The sequence below is a fragment of the Coffea eugenioides genome, chromosome 5 (genome assembly GCF_003713205.1).
Source record: "Coffea eugenioides isolate CCC68of chromosome 5, Ceug_1.0, whole genome shotgun sequence".
Taxonomy (NCBI): domain Eukaryota; kingdom Viridiplantae; phylum Streptophyta; class Magnoliopsida; order Gentianales; family Rubiaceae; genus Coffea; species Coffea eugenioides.
The window spans coordinates 10899235-10919295 of NC_040039.1; positions in this window are offsets into that span (position 1 = coordinate 10899235).

Sequence of the window (20061 nt, forward strand, 5' to 3'; positions counted from 1 at the left end):
TATAATATTATAAATATGGTGTTTATATAATATTTCAATTTGTAATATTTATTGTATATTTCATTATATAAATATTCATATAATATATAATATATAATATATAAATATATAATATATAATTTTCAATTTGTATAATATACATAATATTGTATATATATAAAATAATATATTATACATAATATACATAATATACATTATTACATTATTACATATTATGTATATTATATATTATACCTAACATTATTAGACATTATTATACACAATAATGTACATAATAATATTATACATTAATAATGTATATATTATAATATAATGTACATAATATATTATGTATAAATATTTACACATTTATGTATACAATATTACATATTATGTATATTATATTATGTATATTATAATATATTATGTATAATATTAATGTATATAAATATTTATATAATATATAATATATATAATTTTCAATTTGTATATTTCAATTTATATTAATATAATATATATATATAATATACATAATTGAAATATACATATGTAGTTGTTTTTGACTATAATTGAGTAGTACTTCTCACGATACAAATACTCCAGGATGATGATGTGTTTTAGAAAAGTAGCAGTTCAACTATCAAGCCTTCTTCCTTCCCAAGCTAGGACTTTCCATAAATTAATTTTTTTTAAAAAAAGCTTCTTTCTAGTAATTTTTCAAGAGTTTATCTAGGAATGGTAACAGATCAAATACTTTTCAAATATATAGACATGAGGTATCGGATTTTTTAAGATCTTTTATAAGATAATTTTTTATTAATATTATCGTGTTGGGTACTCATGATAATAATTTCTTATTAATATTATCAGGTTGGGTACTCATGAGCGTCGGATTTATTCTACCCAATGTCATATTTCTTATCTTTAGTTCTTGAATTCAAGGATAATCAGAAGTTGCCCAGAAGAAGGAAGGATAAAACAAATATATCATTGGTTGGTTCAAACATCGTGCAAGGCCAGGTATGGTTACCAACATTTTCGTATCAAATAAATGAAAGTTGCAAGGAAGTTAGATGAATTTAAAATTTGAGTAGAACGTTGGGGGACGCTTCCCAGGTTATGTCTTTTGAGGATAGGCTTATCCAAAAAATTCTTGAAGTGCTCAAAAGTTGAATAAAGTATTTGATCAAATTTGTCTGCTCCACATTTTGGGACTCAGCTATGGTGCAAAGCTGAGTTAGCTTTGTATTGTAGGAAGAACGAAAGGGAAGAGGACAACACATGAGAATGGGTCAGGCAAAGGACAGCTAAGGTAAATAGCTATCAAAATCGGGCTGAAGGAGTTCTCAACATGGGACCCACTGTAGTATACGGACTATATTATTGTAAATGAACATGCACCCGGAACAAGTTGTGGGCATGCTTTATGAACCCCAGAACAACTTGTGGGCATATCCCCCATTTTGGGATATGCGTGGGTAGATCATTTACTGTAAATTGGCGCGAAGAGAAGTAAAAAATTGTGCAAAGAGTAGAAACAATAGGATTGAATTTGTTCAAAAAAAAAAAGAATTGAAATTATATATATAAACCATACGTGTGATCACAAATCAAGATTATTAAGCGGTAAATGTTTACTTAAAGAAAGAGTTATGCTGATTTAAACTAAATTGTTAGTTGATGCAAATGAGTGAATATATACATAATTGACCCCTTTTGCTTCAACAGGAATCAAAATTTTAGATGTGTAATCATAAGCATAATTAACACATTATTTGAAGAAATCAAAATTTGTGGTTGTGCATAATTAATCACAATCATAATTAACATAGTGAATTTGATTCACAAACATAATTATATAGTTGACATAATGACTTTTAAGCCAGTATTGAAAATCAATCTGGAGTCTAATTTACACCTTGCAATAGCAGTTGTCTAATTCCAATTTAATTAAGACTATTACAATTGTTTGATCTCTATTGTAAACAAAATTAAACATATATTCGTTACTTATCATCGGTTTTAATCTCAACTTCTGATTGAGTGACAACATCTCACCTTAACACATGTATTGAACCAGTGGTGGAGCTAGAAAAAATTTTTAGTGGGAGCAAAAGCAACTCTAAAATTTTTTACCTACTGTTTTTTTAGTTTTTTAAGGAAAAAAAATATTCACCAACAAGTACAAATGATGCATATATTTCACGAAAAACATGAAAAGACAAACTCAATATTATTAATATAATAATAATTTTATTTCAAAAAGCAAATTAAACCATTTACAATTGCTTATGACGAGTTTTCATATTTTGATAACGGTTTACAACCTTTTCATTTTGAACTTCACGAAGTATATTTTTCTCAATATAAGTAACTAAACAATTATTCATCCAAGTGTCTTCCATTCTATTTTGTAATCGATTCTTCACTATATTCATAATTGAAAAAATCCTTTCTACGTTAGGTGTAACAACAGGTAAAATCAAAGGCAATTTTAAAAGCATATAAACTAATAGATACACAAAACTCCAGGGGCACACTTGAAATTATATTAAATTTTTATAGGTATTATAGAAATTTAACGGGGTCCCCAGTGTAAATCCGTTACTGTATTGAACATATCCAATCACTCTTCTGATTTCAAGTTTACTATGTAAATTACGTTTATCATTAGTCATATCTTATTTTGGCTCATATTGAAAAGAACAATTTATGTTCTCTCTCAAACATATATTCAAGTCCTCTATGTCAATTATGTTTATAATTAGGCACTGACAAATTTAGTTTTGTTTTTAAAACAAAATTGTCAATTATATTTGTGATTACTCATCTACAATATCAATTCCAATTTCAAAGCTTTAAATGAATTGTGATTGTCATATATCTTGTACAATTATAATTATAGGAGTACAATGCCAATTATAATTAGAGAGTTTTTGGTGTCCAATATAATATTGCTAATTATAGGAGTATAATGCTAATTATAATTTCACTAGTGAGTACAAAGGCACCCGTCTGGTTCAGTGGTGGTTCGTTCAGTCCCATCCGAATTCCCCATTAACTCCCTTGGGTCCACCCTTTTCCCTTAGTGTAGAGTAGGAGTAGATGTGAAATAAAATTTAGTATGTCTGAAAAAAAAATTATTATGTAACATAGTGCTGAGTTTTGTTTTTTTAATTTAGTATTCGAAGCCAATTACAAGAAGTCAGTAGTATATTTTGAAAACTGGAGCAATGGGTTAGGTTAAGTCCAATTTTGCATGATATATAAAATAATAGCGTACTTAGTTGCTTTTAAATTTTTTTGTGTGCATTCTCTAGTTCTTGTATGTAACATGAGCTAGAGAATTTAGAATTTGAAGCTGACTAAGTACATTGAATAAATTCTAGTAGTAGATATATTATTTCATTATTTTCTGTGATATATAAAATAATATTGGGCTTACTTGGGTTTTGGAGAGTTGAAGCAGTATGTTAATGGGCCAGAAAAGTAAGGAAAAAAAACCCCATTAATTATTTGGATGACCAGAAAATTTGTTTTCTATCACAGCCTGCTATTTTTTTCTATCAACAGAAGTAGCTTTATTCATTTGGCTCCGTCTAATCCTAGCTACTAATTCATCTAAAACATACTTGGCCCAGTTCATTTGGTTCAACAATTCCACCTCGTGCAGAACTGGTATCAAGGTCCTGCTCAATTGGCATGCCTTGCTTGGAACCAATACCTTTCCAATTAAGAGTAATGCAAACTTCACCTTAAAATCAACATTATGACTTGGTTCGAACTTCCAACAACGCCAGTTTCACCACCCTTATACCAAGAAAAATTAACAGTGCACATTGTTGGTCTTGAGCCTGTTCTACTCATCCAATCATCGCTTGGTTCATCTTTCAATTTCCTAAAATTTCAAAAATATAATCTATCACAGCCTGCTATTTTTAATATATAGCCTAGACAACTATACTAATTTAATGATAATCATTAATCCTCTCATTAATTGACATTTCTACAAGTGGGTGATAGATGGACCCAAGTCTCCACAACAACTAAAATTTGAGATAAAATGATAAGTATTTTTTCATTTGCTATTTATTGTTCATTGTAGCTCCCAAAAAATTAGAGATAAATAACTTATTCTATCATCAGATATGAACTACTTCATCCATTCAACAATATATCAGATATTAACTATTTTATGCTCACTGATTTCTACGAAACTTGCATTTTATCCACAAATGTTTCCTCCTTTGTTGAGATTGCTTCTTTTCTTTGGTTTTCTAGGAGTTTATGCTTTCTATTGCAACATAAGATTGCTCCTCATTCCACACCATCTACATTTGACAGATGATTCCTTCAACAAATTTGTCAACATTGCAGTGCCATTGCTTTCTTTTGCCATGCTCTTTCTACCGCCGCCACTATAGGTCTTCATTGTAGCCCTAGATCAGTCAAAGTTTGACAACTTGTATTAGGTGTCTTGATTTTTAGTTCCCTGAATTTAGCATTACATTGATGACTGTTGTATTCTTGTATTTGACAAGGCGATCCTTCATATATTGTAGATACTTTATTGTACGCTTTTGTATACACCGGTTATCTGTCCTCATTGATGTGCCAAAATCATTAAGTTGGTTTCCTATTGAGTTGTCAACCTACTATTGGTTCTGTCCATCATAAGCAGAAGATTCCATCTTTGCATAGTAGAAGCGTCCCACATTTTGGCAATGGGCTACCTAACAAAGAAATGAGCTGTTATGCACTTTGACTCGTGCACGGGTCTTTGTTTCTGAAGTAATAGTTTCCTTTTTCTTTTGGGTCTCAATATGTTAAAAATATAGCATTGGTAACACCTTGTTTTTGCTTTAAAATTTAAGGTATATAAGTTTGAGAATATACCAACTTTTAGAGTAATTTTCAATTTTGAGTGGAAAGAAAAAACAATGAAACGAAAAAAATGAACCCAATGTAAGTTTTTTTTAAGGATTTAATTGTTTATGAAATAATCATGTAAGTTGTATAGCTGATTAGGATTATCATCAGGAGGAGAATAATTTCTATAACTTCTATTTTTATATTATCAGCATCCAGTTATTAAAGTAACAAATTAGTGATTAATCATAAAAGGAAGTTAGATCCATAAGAAACTTCAAAGATTTTTAGATGCTTTGCTATAACCTTGCCTGTGAACATTGAAAATATATAATGTGCTCTGCATCAATTATTTGATGGGTAATTAAAATAAAATTTTGCATTATCAAAACTAACCGTTTGTAAAATTGACACATGGAACAAAAACTGGAACTTTGTAATCCTAACTTTTCCTACCGTTTCTGACAATATCACAATATATATATATTTGGCAGGAAATGAGCTTGAAAACAAAATGCAGCTGCCATTATTATAAACGAGGAGAGAAAAAAGAAGAGTATGAAATCATACAAATGAAAAAAAAAATTATAGAGAACAGAGATGTTCAAAACACTTTAAATAGAGCTTTGAAAACCATACATGGTTAGTCAGTCTTGAAGATGGAAAGAAATATAGTGATTTTACCACTTGATTGCATCAATGGTTAGAAATAGAGCTAATTGAAGGGGATCCCAAATTGTAAGTGGCGGTGAGAAGAAATCATGTGACGACTCGCAAAAATTTACCTATTTTAAACTCCTATTACCAGTTTATTTAAATATTTTATTGCCCGTTTGTTCCGAATATTTTATTTCAATCTTTTTATACCTAATTACATGGAACTATGATTTACTTATATTTTTAAAATGACTCGTTTCAAAATTTATTTTTTGAAAACTCGTTAAGTGAGAATAGTGAATACGCGTTTGGAGTCAATAATCGATTCGAGAATACAATAAGTTTGAAAAATTGGAGACTTGTACATTAGTCTTGAAATAGGTATTTTTATGTTTAAGTGTTCAAGTATTAGTTAGTGATACTATCGTTATAAGAATTTCTTGGAATGTCCATTTTATCGCGCACAAATCGGAAGTACGCGTTTTCACGCGCGCGATTAATTGAGGGACTTAAGACCTTTATTTTTGGAGCTATTAAGAATGAATAATAATAGTATGAATTGAAGTACATTAGAGGTTTAGTGCACAAGTGAAACAAAGTCGAGAGAAATCGAGCACGAAACGCGCGCGTCCGCGTGCGGAGAGAGAGTTGACTTTTGGAGTATTTTGAGCCTCACACTTAAGCTTCTCAAGGAAGCTTCATTTTCGGCACAACTCTCTCTCTCTCTTCACTCAAACAGCTGGCCAACCATGAGGTGGAAGAAGAAGCCAAAACCTCTTCAACAACTCACTCATTTCTTGTCCAAATCATCTCAAAATTTTACCACAACTTGCAAATCACTTAGTGATCATATTAAGCTAGGAGAAGAGCTTCCTTTCCACGGTTTTCTTGATCTTCATTGGACCGAAAATTTCTGCTTTAGTCATCTACTAAGGTAAACAACGATCAACCTCTTAAATCTTAGTTTATGGAAGTTATCTTGCACTTATGAGCTCATAGATTCATATGGGTAGCTTTATAATGTTGGAAATCTGGTGAGTGGCCACTATGAAATCCCACAATGGCTTGATGAACTGATTTGATGAGATTTGATGTTAATTATGTTGGATTAGTGCTTAATCTAGTGAAAATAAGTTGTATTGTGGAAGAAAGCTCAAAGGAAGTGAAAAGGAAATTTTACCGTTTCTGCCCCTGCTATTGCCGTGCACTTTGGTGCACTTTTTTGTGGTCCAATTGATTTTTTCTTGATGTAGATGTGTAATATAGGTTGTGTGGAAAGTTTTCACAAAAAATTACGTGATTTGGATGAACAAATGTTGAGATTTCGAAATTTTTCCAAAACTGGAATTGTGTCCCGTATTGCTCTGGCAGTGATTTTCAAACAGCTATAACTCTTTGCTCCGACGTCGAAATCGAGTACCGTTTGCGGCACTAGAAACTAGCAATTTCCAGTTTTCCAATGGTATAAAGTGCATGCCTTGTTTCCACCTGAGTGAGCCGTACCAACCTTGTAAAGTTTCCTGTTCTGTTTCTCGTCTGTACTGGAAGCCCTGTTTTGAGCTGTGACTTGATGCTCAAATATGAGCTAGTTGTGGACAGAATTTTAAAATGATTCCTTCTAATAAATTGCAGTCTTATGAATGTAGTTTTCAACGCCATTGACCACGCGCAATTCTGAGTTGAATTACGTGAGTGATGGCCAGATTACAGATCTGTCTTCGTGAAAGAAAACCCTAATTCTGGACTGATTTATAGTTAATCTCGATTTGGGACTTGTTATTCGAATCCTTGGTGTTAATCACCTACCAAATGTATCTTGGATGTTTCTTAGACATTGTCTACACAAATTAATCATATTTGAGATGTTTTTGTTGGCCAAACGATTGAGGAAAAGGAATACGGAACCACAAGGCAGTTTTGCCTTGGAAATTCTTGGAGCTTTAATGACTTGGTTAATTGACTTTCCATGAGAATTTTTGCATGAAAATTTACAATGGAATAGCCTTCATATGGTATTGTAATACTACCAATTTGGTGCCATTTCGAGTCCATTTCGATGCCCAACCAAAGTACCAAAGCTCAAGCTTTAAACCTAGAAAATCTTTGTTCAGTGAGAAATTTTAGTAACTTTGAACCGCTATATCTTGGTGCTCAAAACTCCAATTCTTGTTCCACTTATTGTGTTATAAACTTTGATTATAACTCTAATTAAGTTTCAAGTTTCAAAGTTTAGTTCACATTGTGTGAATTTTGCCAAATTTTCAAAGTTGGCCAAAAACCAATCCAAAACTATCTTGATAGCCCAAAACAACAACTTCAAGCAAAAATTTGAATGTCTTCCATTTTGAATCATGGAAAAATGTCTTATAGAAACTTTTAGTACTTTGGAAGTAGTTTCCAACGGTACCAAGTTTTTCGATTTTGGACCTATAGAGAGGAAGTTATGATTTTTCAAAGAATGCCCTTAAATTCGATAATTTTGACCGTTTTGAAAAAATTTCGCGCAGGAACATTTTCAAAGAATCCGGCCATATATCCGGCCAGTTCTTGGCCGGATAGTTGGCTGGATTGGTAGTGAAATTTGAAAAAAAAATTGGGATTCGACTCTGCCTCGAATCCAGCCGGATTTTGACGTGGCTTCTGAAGTCCGTCTCCGATCGTTCGTTTGGAAAATGATTTATATTTACTTGTTTCCATCCAATGATTTCAAAGATGAAAATTGGATTTTTCCTTGTATTATTAAACCCCACTTTTGAGTCTCGATTTACGAGTAATTAAGACTCATTTTCATGATATTTTTCTAGATTGTACAAGTGTGCAATCTTCCGTGATAAATGGGGTTTCTAAGTGATAGTTGAATATTAATTGCTCAGGCATTCAAGAGGACCTTCAAGAGGATCCCACGGTGGACGCTTGAACTCTCAAGTGGACACTACTCTTTTGTTTTTGATTGGTTAGTGTCAAGTGCATGAATTGTTGATAAATGCTTGAATTGTTAATTGAGTATTATGGAATTGTTGAGACGAGTGTGTACTTTATCGCACTCGTTCTCCCTTAAGTGATGCTATAATTGAATTGTGCAATGTGAATTGATATTTAAATTGTGTGAAGTGAATTGTTATGTGAACTAAGTGAAGTGTTGCCATTGCAAAATTTCATTTGTGTTGACTCGACGTCGATCGAAGTAAATCTTATCGACCAATCATATTTTACTCGTGGGGACGCCCTTGTCCTCTCTCTCTCTTTGAACTACGTGGTACTTAAGACCTGAATACATATGATTTGGTAATTGTACATGAACACGTTTAACTCGTAAGTTCTGAGCGGAAGCATGTATCACACCGATTCGGGTGGGAGGTACCTCTCATGTCGACTCAGAGCCGTAAACAATAATTGGTAATCATACATGAATATGTTTAACTCGTGAACTCTGAGCAGATAACATGCACCACACCAATTTGGGTGGGAGGTGCCTCTCATACCGTCTCAGTGCTATAATTGGTTCTCAGAGCGATAACATGTACCATACCGATTTGGGTGGAAGGTACCTCTCATGTCGATTCAAAACTATAAATAAAGTATAAGTTGATTGAAGCGATGCCTCATCGACCACTGAGCGATAGTATGTACCACACCGATTCGGATGAGAGTTATCTCTCATGTCGACTCAGAATCATAAACGTATAAACGATTTCCTGAGCGATAGCATGTACTACACCGGTTCGGGTGGGAGGTGCCTCTCATGTCGACTCAGAACCATAATTGGAGAAGTGAAGTTCTACGGACTTGATTACCTACCAGGGTGACGGAATGTCATTACGAAAAAGTATTGGATTGAACTTTGGCAAAGAAAGTAGGAATTACCACTTCTAATCACACACTTAATATCATCTAAAACTCACTCTTAATCACCAAATTTGATCTACACTCCGTGCCGGATAATCACACCACGGATAGGCGTAAAAACCCTATTTCGCACTAACTTGAAAACGAAAAGGAAAAACCCTTAATTCTATATTCATTTACACTTATTATGGGGTGATTGGGTAGTAGGGCCATTATAAAGTAATAATTTCCAAATAAAAGGGTATTTGTAAGAAAAATATAAGGAATTTTACGGGTCCTCACATCGATAATGCGTTTCAAATTTAACGCACACTAACTCATACTAGGAAAATGAATTTAAAACTATACTTGTTTGTAAAAATGCATAGAAAGTTTAATATTTTCAAAGAAAGCATAAAATGTAGGCAAAGGAATACAATAATGCTGAGAAAATGTGAATTTTTTTTTTTGGGTTCTCACACTCTCTCCTCCTTAAGAAATTTCGTCCTTCAAATTTTTACTTTCCGTTGCCTCAGACGACCCTGGAACTTGTTGCTGGTCTACGGCATAAACCTGTGCTGATACTTTTGTTCGATTTCCTCTCTTTTCTTTTCTTTTATCCAAAAGGTAGTAACTAAATTCTAGTGCACCAAACGCACAGATAGACATATACACACATAATACACCGCATCTCAAGAAGACAGATAGTCAAATACACACATACATATCAAATTAGACAGATAATCATATACACAAATACACCAACAAATGTCATGTCATAACGATATAAGGGCAAATCAAAAGAAAAGGCGATATCGTCCCGGTCCCGTCCGATCTCTCACGTCACTTACTATCCAAACTAGATGTCCATTGACCTCTTGTACTCATTCTGGCCAAACAAAGCCTACTCATGTTCCCAAAATACAAATCCCAAATACCTAACACCGCCTCAACTCTGGAGTACTCGGGCACAAGAATCCGAAATAAGATAATTCACCTCTCGAGCTGGCCAGTCCCAAGAGTAAACTATCTACAATCGAAATTCCTACCTGACGTACTTATTTATGGTCCTCAGATATCATAAGAACATTTAAGGCCTATAACAATTTACAATTCATAGCTTATGCTCGAACGAGCACTTAGTCCTTCATACTTATTCACCACTCAGCCCAAACTCACTCCGCGCAGAGACCACGCGAAGCAGGCTCTGATACCAACTGTGACAGCCCCACCTCACCCTAAGGCGAACCAAAGGGTTCGGCGGATCGCCTGCCCATCTCTCGCCGGGACTCAGTCAAATCTCAATCAAATCCGAAATAAAACCACAAGATCAAACGAAATAACAATCCAAAACTTAAAGTGAACTTATATACATTTCTATCTCAAAAGGGAGTACAAATATCAAATATACAAAGGTTCTCAATTTTTCATACATCCAACCCGTGCCGAGCACTAGGGCGAGAACCATTACAAAATCAAAAAAACTAGTCTAGGCTAGTCTCTACCGAGCTCTCGTCCTTGCTCGCCTTCCCCTGCTAAGGAAAACAAAACTAAAGGGATGAGCTAAAAGCTCAGTGAGGTTCCGAACAAATAATCAAATAATCAATCCAGTTCAAGAAACATTTACAAGGGAAAGCGATAACAACACATTCATTAAAAGGATACAGGCTCACATGGAGTTATTCGTTCGTTCATTCGTTCGTTCATTCTCCTGTCATTCCCCTTATTCCTCCAATCATTTAAAAATGCATTTTTGTAAGTAAAACTCCTTTTGCATTGACATTCGTTCGTTCATTTCATTCACCCCCTCCTGGACGTTGGCCAGGCTCCACCCGACAACAAGGTAATACTCGAGTATACCAAACGTTCACACCCAGGGTCACCATATCGCCAGACCGAGTCCGTTTCTGGCTCGAGTCTATCGGTAACGAAGGGCAGGACTCAATTCAGCTAAAAGGCTTACATCATGCGAAACTAGCATTTCATTATTTAATCATTGAAAATTTCACATTCATTTAGGTCGAGTGCGATAAAGTACACACTCGCCTAGAAAACTCATTTGAAGCAATCATTGAAAACATTTAACATGTTATCATTCGTTCATAACAAATCATATAATCAAGAACAAGCCACATAGTCAATGAAAATATAACAAACAAGGAACACTCACCTATTTAAGCAAAATAACGTCCAAAGTGTTCTTCCGGTTATTACCCTTAATCACCAAGAAATTCTAATATAATCAAACGAACACATTATACTTCAACCATCAAAGATGTAAGTGATTCAAAGAAAATTCGAATACGTACTAATACTAGGTATAAATATGGTTTTGGTAGTGAAAAGAGGACATAAGTAAAATATTTGTAAAACTTATGCTCACATGTAAACCTTTAAAATCGCTATTTGAGTGGAAGTGGCAAAGAAAACGTAAATACCCTAGATGGTTCACGTGGTATTCGCTTTCAAGCCTTACTCATGTCGCAAGTAGGTCTACCTAGTTCTCGAGCGTAAAGTTGGGCAGCACGCCCTTTGTGTTTAACTATTTTCTAGCCATATATGGCTTCATTCTTTTCCTCAATTAATCCCAAAGTCACACAGAAAATCATTTCATTTCAATAGCCATTCCATAGGCTCAAAGTCATACAAGTACAAAATCAAGCTAGGAACATGTGCGGAAATGAAGTTTGAGTCAAAAAACAAAAGACAGATTTGCCGTCACTTAGCGTAACGGGCACAACCGAAGTTACACTTATCAGATTGGGGTAAAATTTATACCGTTTCGAAGATAAGACGGAGTGCTACAACTTTGATGAAGACTATTCAGTCCAGTTCATAGTGTATCTAGGTCAAAAGTCCGGATTACAGAACCAAAATCTCACATTCGGGCTAATTAACCGTATTATACGTAAACTATAATAACTCAGGCTACCGAAATTCGATTGAGGTGTTTTTAGTTGCGTTGGAAAGCTGAAACATAGGGTTAAAAGGTTCATGTTTTGGGTAAAGACTGGTTTGGTACGGATCAAGATGAAAAATGCAGACAACATGAGGAAATGTTAAAACTGTCTGCTGGATGCTACCTAGAGCAGTCTCAGGGCTATATTTGTCTTTTCTCAAGCTACGGTTGTCGGATTGAGCTGAAATTTTATAGGTAGCTATAAAATATTATTCTCTACAACTTTCATGTTTCGTGCTAAGCCTAATTCGGCTTCTAACATGGTCAAACAGTGCCGGTCAGAACAGGGGAGGTGCAAAACCGAAAATCTGAAATTTATGCCTACAAGTGCTAATCTTCATAATTCTAGCTTAAAACACTACCTCACCTCCTTATCTACACTTATTCCCATCATAATCCATCTAAACAAGAAGAAATATGGCTGATCAATACAAGCCCTAACTCACCAATTCTCCCAAAATCACCACAACAACTTCCATAGCTACCAATTTAACCAAATCATGAGTTATATAACAACTTAAACAAAAGTAAAAGAACCAAAGATAAGGGATGGCCAAAATACCTCAAGAACAAGCTTTCAAAGGATATTCTCCAACTCTCTTTGAAATTTTTGGTTCCTTAAGGTTCCCAAACTCTCAAACTATTGATTAATCAGTTTAGATTTCTTGTTTTCTCATTTAAGTGGATCAAACTCAAGATGGATTGTGGTTTCTTTCTCTTGGCTTTTATTCCTCTCTCTCTCAGCTGGTAGGCAGAAAATGAAGGCTCAATGAAGCTTCAAGAAGGTTGAAAATGATAGAAATGAATTTGGGTCAGAGGTGGCAAGTGTCACCTTATGATTGGAAGTCAATTTTTTTTTTCTTTTCTCTTGTTTTCTTGGTCAAATATTGTGGCTGATGTATGAGATATTTTGAGGGTTAATTAGCTGAAATAAAATGAGAAGATTAAGGTAATAAAGTATGGGTCAAGTGGTGCACTCATCCGGTAACAAACGGTACCCGTCGGTTCAACCCGTTTTTTCTTAAATCGCGTATACTAGGGTTTTAACTTATAATTTACTAACTTATTATTACCACTTCTAATCATACACTTAATATCATCTAAAACTCACTCTTAATCACCAAATTTGATCTACACTCCGTACCGGATAGTCACACCACGGATAGGCGTAAAAACCCTATTTCGTACTAATTTGAAAATGAAAAGGAAAAATCCTTAATTCTATATTCATTTGCATTTAGGGAAAAGAGTTCCAATGGCCCTTCAACTCTTTTCCAGATAAAGTTTTAGCCCTTCAACAATTAAAGATAAAGGTTTGGCCCTCGATCTAACAAAATAGCATATTAGTGGCCCTTCTGTCAAATCCAACAGTTAACTATAACGGGAAGCATCATCTCGTGAAAAACCAGACCAAATATGAAGGGCATTACGGTCTCTTTGCCAAGACAGAGTAAAATCAATGAAATAAATATATGTCAAAAACAGTAAGAAACTAATCCCGTACCAATCTCTAGGCCTATCTTGTCTCCTCCAAAAGAACAGCAAGCCGGTGGCAGCGAAGCCAAAGGGTGACTGATGCTTCCTCAAGCAGAAAGAAGGTATCGCGGCAGGGGGAGCTGATGGGTTCGAGTCAAATGCAGCGGGCTTGAGCTGCTTTCGGAAGGCTGCCAGGACTAGAAAGTTTTTTGGGGGGGTTTTGATAATTGGGTGGGTTTTGATAATTGGGTGGGTTTTGTTTTAAATTTTTTTTCCCCTGAAGGATGGATGTGGTTGATTATTTGCTTTTTCCATGTTGGAAAGACGCCTGAGTTGCCCCGGCCAAAGCCCATTTTTGCCGCAACTTTTCAACATTTTGGCATTTCCTTTTAAATAATTCCCACTGGGGTTCCCAATGATGAATATCAGTAGTGTTGTTTGTTTCTTTTTACTACTTCAGTTGAATGAGAAGATTGAGAGCATAATTGAGTTCCAACGAGTAAAAGTAGCTTTTTCTTCCCCTCTTTCTTTCTATTTCCTCCGTCCCCTTTTCAGGATTATCTTATAATTTTTTTTTTGGCTTTTTGAGATCAATCAGGGCAATGTCCCTTGATAAATCAAGGCTTCAACAACAAAATCTTCATTAGGTGATGACGCATATATGAATATGATTATCAACACACTCTTGCCAGTCATCACTTGCACTTATTTAAATGTCGCGGTTGCCCTTAATCATGAACAATGCATCTGGAAAGCTTTTTTCCTTTTTCTTAGAATATTCATTTTGAATCAAGATACAAAATGGAAAAACTTTGTCGAGCCTAAATACATCTGGAAAGACTGTAATGCCCTTCATATTTGGTCTGATTTCTCACGAGATGATGCTTCCCGTCATAGTTAACTGTTGAATTTGACAGAAGGGCCACTAATATGCTATTTTGTTAGATCGAGGGCCAAACTTTTATCTTTAATTGTTGGAGGGCTAAAACTTTACTTGGGAAAGAGTTGGAGGGCCATTGAGACTCTTTTCCCTTGCATTTATTATGAGGTGATTGGGTAGTAGGGCCATTATAAAATAATAATTTTCAAATAAAAGGGTATTTGTAAGAAAAATATAAGGAATTTTACGGGTTCTCACATCGATAATGCGTTTCAAATTTAACGCACAGTAACTCATACTAGGAAAATGAATTTAAAACTGTACTTGATTGTAAAAATGCATAGAAAATTTAATATTTTCAAGGAAAGTATAAAATGTAGGCGAAGGAATACAATAATACTAAGAAAATGTGAATTTTTTTTTTTTGGTTCTCACATGTTTTCCTTAACAGGAACTGAAATGGAAGGAATTATGGAGAAGTCGACTTGATGGCCCCTTTTGATTAGAATTTTGAATGTATTTGTTTAGAAATTGATTTTGGAAGTTGTATATTTTGGGAATGTAAGATATCTTGGTAGTTTATGATATAAGACTTGAACGATTATCAAGGAATTGACCTTCCTTTATATCTTCGACTTTTAGTATCGATTGGTTATTCTTAAGTTTGAATTGAAATTGTACCGAGTCCTAGCGAGAGTTGGGCAGGCGTCTCGCAAATACCCTTGGGTTCGTCCTTGGGAGAAGTGGGGGCGTCACAAATCATGTGAAGGGAGATGGTGAATTAGGACACCTTCTCGCGAGTCAATTGGAGATTGCACCTTGGGTAACTATACATGTTTATTTGCCGATTAAATCAATTAGTTGTTAGAACTGTATTGATTCGAATATGTAATTTGGTACCATATAATTGGTACTTAAAAGCAAATGATTGCTAGTTTCCTTATTATTTTATTTACTTGAAGTAATAGTCAAGAAATTTTGTATTTGTATGAATTTAGGAATAGGAGTTATTTCCAATTATTCATTGGATGTTGGCAAAAAAATTTAACTTATAAATAGATGTAGGTTGGCATACTACAAAAGTTACGACATATAGCCTTATACATAGAATGAGAGAGGATTTTTAAGAGATTAAAGATGGCATACGAGGGTTGGCATTGAATTCAAGTTGTATTCTTATATAAGGCTTTTCTTTCATGATAAAAAAATAGATTTCTCTCCGTGGACATAAATTCAATGATGGAGTCGAATCATGTTAAGATTCAACCGCGTAACACACAATAATTTAATAATAATAAGCCACAAGCATGACAGATAAACGACACACAATATTTAATGTAGTTCGGCTCCACCATTGAAACTACATCCACAGAGAGAAATCTGCTCTTTATTATAAGAGGAAAACTCTATACAAGAATACATCTTGAACCCAAACCCAATTTTTATATAGCATCTCTCAAGAAGCCTTTCTTATTACCCATGTATAAGGCTATATGTAGCCTCTTGTGTATCATTGTGTATCTCTTGTGTAGTATGCCAACTCACTTATTTACAGATAGCATTATTTGGCCAAAAATCCAAATAACAACAGAAAATTAGTGCTAATTCTTAAACTTATAGAGAATAGGAAATAACTTTTAATTTTAAATAAAATAGGAAATTCCTTGGCTACTATTAGGGGTGGGCGCATGTCGGGTACCCGCCCCATTCACCATTTGGCTAACCCGACCCGTATCTTACGGGTCAGCTATTTTCTAACCTTAACCACCCCGCATATCAGCGGGTACCCTAGGGTCGGATCAACGGGTACTCGCCCCGCCCCATTTATCATTTAATTTTTTTTAAAAAATAACTTATACCAATTTAATTGTATATTTTACACATTCATTTAAGATTTAATAAATTTTTTTTCTAAAAAAAGGTTTCCCACCAAGAAACAAGCATGTGAAGAGAATATAAGATAAAGAAAAATAGTTAAAAGAATTCAAAATCAATAAAAGTTTGAAACAAGTAGCACAATTTTTAATATATATGTTCCACATTAATTAAACTTCTTTCTAGAAAATATAAGATCATGGGCTCTACAAATGAATCTTGTAAATAAACTATAGTCTCTCATATTTGTAATGTAATTTGTCCAATAAAATTACTAATTTAGTTCTAACTTATTATTTTATAGTGTGTATATAAAAATAAAAATAAAAATAAAAAATATATATATGCGGGGCGGATCGGGTACCCGCAGTTTTTAATTATGTGACCCTAACCCGCCCCGCATCTTAGCGGGTACCTGACTATCTTTTGACCCGATCAAATAATAAAAATCGGATATCCTAATTTTCGGATCGGATCGGATCAGATATGACGGGTTTTCGGGTTAGCGGATAATTTTGCCCACCCCTAACTACTATTTCAAGTAACTAAACCAATTAGAAAATTAGTTACTTTCACACAAAACAATAAACCTGCCTAAAAGAAATTAAACCAATTTCCTAACAAATCTCCACCTTGACGAAAATTTCTTTTAGCAATCATTTGTCTTCAACTATCACTATCAAATAATATAGTACCGAACTACACATCCAAATTAATACAATCCTGACACCAAATTGATTCAATTTGCAAATAAACATGTGTAGTTACCCCGAGTCCAACCTTCAGTTGACTCGTGAGAATGTGCCTCAATTCACCATCTCCTTTTGCAGAATTTTTTCTTACTACCATTTGCAATCCGAAATGCCCTTCTGTGAGTTCTAACCCAAATCACTAAGGCAATCAAGTGGTAAAATCACCATATTTCTTCTCATTCTCAGAACTGTCTCGTCACGTGTGATTTTCAAAACTTCACCTAAAACAAAAAACTTGTAACTGTCAAATCTTCTGGCGCATGGAAATTAAATCTCTTTGTTTCTTTAGAACACATGCTACACCACCTAAAGAACATAACCGAGATCTAAAAGTCACCGGGATGAAGTATCAACTGTTGGAGGTGTGAGAAAATGTCAACCGATTCACGTCCAAAATCAACATTGGACTCCATATTTTCCTTAGCTCTTGAATCACCTGTCTAGATTCACCATCAAGTGTCTCCATGCTTTTCGGCTTCCTATCCTTCACCATTAACGTTTTTTGTCAAACCATTGAAACAAGGATATAACTCATTAAATTGTTTAATTAGTAACAGCTACCAATCCACTTGATCTCAATAGTTAACCAGGATCCAATCTTGAACAACCAAACTCTTGATCCAATCATTCAGTTTGTTGGGATCCAAGTGCTTGTGCGCAACCCAGTCTCGCAACCAAACTCTGATACCACTTGTTAGAATCCAAGCACTGAACACACAACTATTGAAATATCAAATACACAGCAATTTAATGATAAATAAGCCACAAGCATAAAAGATAAACAACATACAATATTTAACGTGGTTCGCCTGTACCATTGAGCCTATGTCCATAGAGAGAAACCCTTTCTTTATTATGAGAGAAAAATCCTATACAAGAATATAATTTGAATCTAATCCTAACCCTTGTATAACATCTCTTATCTCTCAAGAACCCTCTCTCACCACCTATGTATAAGGCTATATGTCGCCTCTTGTGTGCCCTTTGTGTGTCTCTTGTATAGTATGTCAACCCACCTATTTAAAGATAGCATTATTTGACCAGAAATCTAAATAATAACAGGAAACCAATACTAATTCTTAGACTTGTACAGAATAGGAAATAATTTCTAATCTTAATCAAAATATGAAATTTCTTGATTACTATTTCAAGTAACTAAAATCAATTAGAAAACTAGTTACTTCCACTCAAAACAAAAAACCTGTCTAAAAGAAATTAAACCAATTTCCTAACAAATCACGTTAAATCTTGTGTGTTATTTATCATTCATGTTTATGGTTTGTTTCTAATTAAATTGTTGTATTTTTTATTTTTCAATGGTCGTTTGTTTCGTGTCTCAATCCCAAGTGTGACAGCTCCACCTCCCCCTAGGACGTACCCCAAGAGTTAGCGAACTGCCTGCCCAACTCTCGTCAGAACTACCGAGTCAAATCACTCGGAAACCCTATATAACACGCGATAGAACCGCAAGAAAACGAACTATCGGAGGCTAACTTTCTGAAGCCACGTCACAATCCAGCCAAGAGTTGGCCGGATATTCGGCCGGATTCAAGGCAGTGGCTTTCCAATTTTTTTTTTCCAACAGTCCTGTTAATCCGGCCAAATATACGGCCGGATTTCCTGCCAAAATTTCTCGCTAGAAAATTTTTCGTTCCTCGTTCAAGTCCCACACTTGCTCGATTTCCAACGAACACAAGAAAAGTTCACCAAAGCCATAGAGACATATAATCTCAAACAACACACTTAAGGTACATGATAAAACACTTATATATATACATTGAAATCTTCAACAAATTAACTTGAAGTACAAGCCATAATATCCGTACTTATACAAAATACAATTAGGGTTTACTGTTGCAGAGGAGCTTAATCAAAAGAATGGCTATAACTAACTCTATTCTTTCTCTAAAATCACAGTTCCAAAATATTGGTCCTTGTAAAGAAAACAAAGGCAACGGGGGTGAGCTTTAGCCCAATGAGGTACCAACAGGCCAAGCATTCAAGAATCACAAAAGTACCATTGTACTCAATCAAATATAGCCCTCAAATAAAAGAAATGAACACCACAGATAAACAAGAAGTAAAAGGATACAGATGGCTCTCAAGAGCCCATTGTCTTTTTGCATTATTTGATCCAACCTCGTTGACTCTCCGTCAACGTTTAAAGAACAAACCTGACCGTAGACCCCACTTTACACCAAATTCCGTCTTCCACACATACCCCTTATCGGGGCCGAACACCAAACAAAAACAGAGGTGGTAATACTCGAGTATACCAAATATTAGAGGGGTTTCGGTATTCAGATAATCAGAAATAGTATCCTCATGGTTAGTCAATCTACCTCGACCAAGCCTCTTGCTGGCTCGATTCAATTAACCACCAACGGAGTTGAGCTCAAATTTCACAGTAAGGTCGTTGGACACCAACCTCTAAACGACATCAAATCATGCACAAGTATCAGATTCAGATATATACAGTAAACTCATCAATTAAGCAAGAGAAACGAGTGTGATAAAGTACACCCTTGTCTCGTCCAGAATAAACAGAAGTTACAGTCATTCAAGTCACAATTTCAAGTACAAGTAAATCAGTAAAGCAACAAATCATGCGAGTGGTACACTCACTAGTTCAAGCAAAGATAACTTCAAAAGTTTCCTCCCGGTTTATGTCCTCGGTCACCGGCACGTCCTAAGAACAACCAAGATAAAATAATTATAACTCCCACATCCAAAACCTAGTGAACGGAATTCACAAGTGAGACTCGATTACAAGTCGTATGCCTATCCAA